At 41.2% G+C, this 5343-nt stretch overlaps 1 non-coding gene across 1 annotated transcript; it reads left to right on the forward strand.

The window, feature by feature from the left end:
- LOC128573272 (U6 spliceosomal RNA) lies at positions 1 to 107 on the forward strand. The gene has a single exon (XR_008376415.1). It is a non-coding gene; the product is annotated as a U6 spliceosomal RNA (small nuclear RNA).
- Positions 108 to 5343: the final 5236 nt, after the last annotated feature.

Genomic DNA, 5343 nt, shown 5'->3' on the forward strand with positions numbered 1-5343 from the left:
GTGCTTGCTTCGGCAGCACATATACTAAAATTGGAACGATACAGAGAAGATTAGCATGGCCCCTGCACAAGGATGACATGCAAATTCATGAAGCGTTCCATATTTTTCAGGAATGGATTAACAAGCTGTGGTATCTGTATACCATGGAATACTATTCAGCTATTAAAAAAAATGGAGACTTTACATCCTTCGTATTAACCTGGATGGAAGTGGAAGACATTATTCTTAGTAAAGCATCACAAGAATGGAGAAGCATGAATCCTATGTACTCAATTTTGATATGAGGACAATTAATGACAATTAAGGTTATGGGGGGAAAGCAGAAAGAGGGACGGAGGGAGAGGGGTGGGGCCTTGGTGTGTGTCACACTTTATGGGGGCAAGACATGATTGCAAGAGGGACTTTGCCTAACAATTGCAATCAATGTAACCTGGCTTATTTTACCCTCAATGAATCCCCAACAATAAAAAAAAAAAAAAAGATTTGTCATTACAGTTTAGAATTATGTCTCCACCATTCCCTGTATCTCCCAGATATGGAGGCTGAAAGTCAATGGGCAAATGTATCACTCACTATTTGAACTGAGCTGTACATCTAAAATACCTGCCAATTTACAAGACTTAGAGCAAAGAGAAAATATATTATTAACTTTTATATTGATTCAATGCTTAAATTCTAATATTTTAGGTGCACTGGGTTAAATGAATTAATTTCATCTGTTTTCTTTGTCCTTTTTTTTTTTTCACTACGACTACTAGAAAATTTTTAATTACGGCAGGGCCTCATTTTCTATTTCTGTTGAATGGCCCTGCTCTGGAGGTAGAGCTCATTTCATAGTTGCAGACTCATTCTCTAAGGGATAAGAAATCAACATTACTGGTTACTTTTAAGACTTAGTTATGCCAATTTTTCCCTAACATTTTATTCTAATACTTTTTATTCCTATTCCTTAGTCTTGGCCCCCTACAACTTTATACAAAGCTCAATGTAGCAAAATGTTTATTGGTCTCATTTATTCTCATAATCTATTCATTGTACTCCTACTAGGTTAACTTTTAGGAACCCTTTGTACAGTTGTTGTTTTTTTTTTGTCCTCATGCTTAAGACCCAGTGACTACAGTCTGAGGAATTTGCAGTTTTGGGCTTCCTGGAGATTTGGATTCAGTAGATTGGGACATGGCCCAGAACTTTGCTTTTTAACAGGTACCTAGATTGGTTTTATGCAACAGGTCCAAAGAATACTGGCCTGTGGGATTAAGCTCAGGTTTCTCAAAGTAATTCTCGAGATTTTTTTAACCTTCTTTATCTGGCCTCGGTCCAATCTGTCTTAGAGGATGAGAACATCTATTCTGAGAGAACCTCTGGAAGCAAATAGGCCACTGTTCTGAGCAGCTCTGGTACTTACCTACATGAGGGCAGGAGTTGGCCTAAAAAATGTCTCTGCTTCTGTGAATTCTCTGACCCCAAACTTACCATTATGATTGTTTGCATTTCAGAAGAATTTTTCTGAACTTCTACCGGATTTGGGCCAACCTGCTCAACGCCTTATTTTGTAGCACTGAGATTTTACTGTGCATCTATATGGACCAGGATAGTTTTGACACATGTCCTTCTTCACAGATTATGTTCTTCAGTTTTTCTATTGGTCAGCTCCAGGTATCTTTAGGGATGCTAATGTCAGGACTTAAACTCTTATTCTAATAAATAAAGGTGATAACATTGCAGACTGCAGAAATTGAGGCCATGTCAGATCCAGAATTGATTTTTCTACGTGGTGGCTGTTATGCCAAAGAATTCTGGCCTATAGGATTGTGTTCTTTCAAAATATATTGAAGCTCTAACTCCCAATTTGACAGCATTTGGAGACGGATTTATCTTAAGGAGGTAACTAAGGTTAAATGAGGTAATAAGGAAGGAGCCCTATTTTATAGGACTGGTGTCTGTATAAGAAGAACAGATGTCAAAGATTGATCTCTCTTTCTCACACACACACACACACAGAGAAGTCCAGGTGAAGATGCAATTAGGAGGTGGCTGGCTAAAAGCCAGGAAGAGAGGCTGCAGCAGAAGCCAACCTGCTGGCACCTTGATCTTGGACTTCCCAAGAATGGTGGAGACTGTGGCAAACTGGAGAATACAGACAAATTACTACTCAACTTCAGACAATTGTTGCCAGATCCTACAACTATTCAATAGAAACTCATTTTTTATAGTCCATCTCCCAGATTTTCAATATGGCAGCTGGATTAGTCTACTCGGGTGCCATAACAGAATACTGCAGACTGGGTGGCTTAACTCCCTGTTTGATAGTCTTGTTTCAACTGCTCAGCAGCCAGATACGGCCAGTGGGTACCATGTTGGACAAGTCTTAGTCTATCTACTTGGCTAGCTTAGGGATTTCTTTTATCAACACAATTACTTCATTTATGTGCGTTTATTTCTTTGGGTGATGCCAGGTGACCAACCATTTTGTCATTCCACCGGTCCTAAGACAATCCTCACACACTTCTTCAGTCAGTTCAATCTATTTCAAATTCTGAATGAGCCAAGTTTTCCCAGTGTGTGAGTCACTGAATGAAAATTAGGAATTTCAGAAGGTAGAGTCATGCTTTGGGAACCACATTAAGGTCTTGCAACTGTGCCACTCCTAAATACCAAGATGACCTGAAAAAAATGACCTTAAGTCTCAAAAGTTCTGCTGCGTGACGTTTAGACTGTGCTAAAAGGCAACTATGAATTTTCTGCAACCCCTGTGTGCAATTAAGCACTTTTAGAAAAAGAGGCTGACGCCCTCTGAAAAGTCTGTGCTTGAGCTGTGAGAAATATTTCTCTGGTGGGATGCCTCCATGAGAATTTGCTCAATTTGCATTGTGGATGGAATCCAGACTTACCCAATAAATAAGGATAGCGAGACTGGTCCCTTGACTGCTTGCAAATATATGCTGTCTGCTTATCCGCAATCTTCCCTCTTCCCTCATTTGCAGGGAAAATTGTGGCCCCAAGCAAACCTCATCTTGCTTGGATATTGCACACATATGGGGACGATCTCATGGCAGGCCCCAGATTTTTCTTTGAAGCAGATGTGTTGCTTTTTTCATGCTTTGATGGTCGTCCCTAATCTTCCGATGCAAGGTGTAAAACATTAAGGGATCACCTTGATTATTTTGTCCTGTTTGAAGCAATAAACAGCTGCTGATGTTGATTTAAAACAGAAGACGAGCTAATGTGTTTTAATCTCTGAGGCCGATTTATTTGGATTATTCTCTTAAACTGAACTAATCATGAGCTAAAACAACAAACTGGAAGGTGTAAAGGAAAGGGGGGTCTTTTCTTCTCTGCCTGTGAGTGTCACAAATATGCAAGACAGATGTTGGAGGCAGATGTGTTCCAGTCAAGACTTGTGGCTGGGCTACTTGGAGTTCTGAAGCAGATCCTCAGGAGCCAAAACAGACTTTCCCTGCACTGTCGCTATATGAAGTTTGCCTTTTTGGGGATAATTTTTATTACTAATTTTCTCAGAAAGTTGTTTTTATTTATGCTGTTTAGCCAGAGGACTGGTGTTACAGAGAAGAAATGAGGAATTCCTTATAAGCACTGAAAAACCTTCACTTTATTCATAGTTTATCAGATGGAGTCCTGGTCTTTCACTTGATCAGAGGAAATTAACATGAATGTCTTTGATTTCCCTTTCCTCAACTTAATTCATTCCAATTTCAACCCACCTCCCCAGTCTTTACCTCCCACTATTCTCCTTCAAATATATTCGACACATAGTCTGGTCCAAAAAGAAAAAAAAAAAAACCGAATTCACATATGTTGACTCAGATGTGAAAAAATTTACGTAACTTCCTTTAATTTTTACACGTCTTTCCACTGATGGGTGAAAAACTTGACTTTGCCAATTAAAAGTGTCTAGCCTCTTTTGATTAAAAATAGCCGCTTTTGGCTAACTGCTTACATCTTTCGGAGTTTTTCCCCCTTTGCAAGTGTTACCAGTGTTCTCTCCTTCCGTGCTGGTTTCCCTCCTGGGCCCCCGTGGGCAGGGGAGTCTTGGAGCGGAGGGAAGTGTAGGAACCTTCAAGAACGTTCCGCTACCCTGCTTGCCCCTGCATCGCCAGCCTGCAGCTTCATCCTCCCGGCCTTGATGAAGGCAGTTTGGGCACTCCTGGTCACAGGGCACTGTGTTGGTGGCTGATGACACGTAGCTGGTGTTTGGAGTGCATTGAGGGCACCCATGTTGATACCTGGTGTCACTCATGAATCTGACCTCGGATGCCTGTCTTTGAGATTCCAGCCCCTCTGGAGTCTGAGTAGTCTCAACACTGCTGTCTCTCCCAGGATGCTGCCAGCTGCTTACCCTGCCCCACAAAATCATGCAAGGGCACTTATGAGGCAGCCTTAAACTCATAGGCTTAGAAATCTCCCTCAGCCAGGCCAGACGTGGTACTTTGCTGAGACTGGACCTTCCTTGAGAGGCTTAAACCCCTCCAGGCTCCTTCTGATATTATATTTTGTATTTCCTCCAGCTCCAAAGTAGGCCAAACTCTTGCAACCAACCCCTTTCCTTCCCTTCTCGCCCTCCCAAGCGTCTCCTCCCAACACAGAGGTTTTTTTCACCCCTCTGCGTGGCAGGAACTTTTCTGAACCGTTTTTTCTCTTTCATTTTTTTTTTTCCCCCTGAGGCCAATCCTCCAAACCTTGCTTCTGTCTATAAAAACTCTGCTCTAAGAGGTCAGAGAAAAACTTCTACTCCTGCTTGAAAGTCTGATTTTTAGAGACTAGTATTTATTTGCACACTTTGTTTTGAAAATCTCGTTTGAAACTGCAAGCTGAGCAAGGATTTCTTTGTTCTGGGTGGCATTCCGTCTCCCTGTCTGCTGCAAAAAATTATCTTCGGCTTCTTGGCTTCAACAGAAGGAAGCCTGCAAGGTTTTAAAAACAACCAACTGACCAAACTAACAAATAAGAAAACCAACTCTGGAAATAACTAAGGAGGAAAAAAAAAAATACATCATATGGTATTTCAAAATATTGCCTGTTAGAATCCTCCAAACAGTTTCTCTTCCACGAATATGCTAGACCATCCTGCGGCCACATCTCCTATGAGTTGCCTTGTTCTCTTCAGCTAAGTCCCAGAATTTAAACTTCATACTTGCCTGGCTGTTGCCTGGCTTTGTTTCTTTGATTAGTATATGTGATTTCTCCCCTCATTGCAGATTTCTGAAAAGAAAAATCAGTGATGAAAATGACTTTTGACTGGTCAGAACCGAACTGGTGGACCCCACATTTTCCCTGGCAGCCAGCTTCCACGGAGACACACATGAAAACACGAAACATAATATA

This window comes from Nycticebus coucang, chromosome 20 (genome assembly GCF_027406575.1).
Source record: "Nycticebus coucang isolate mNycCou1 chromosome 20, mNycCou1.pri, whole genome shotgun sequence".
Classification (NCBI taxonomy): Eukaryota; Metazoa; Chordata; class Mammalia; order Primates; family Lorisidae; genus Nycticebus; species Nycticebus coucang.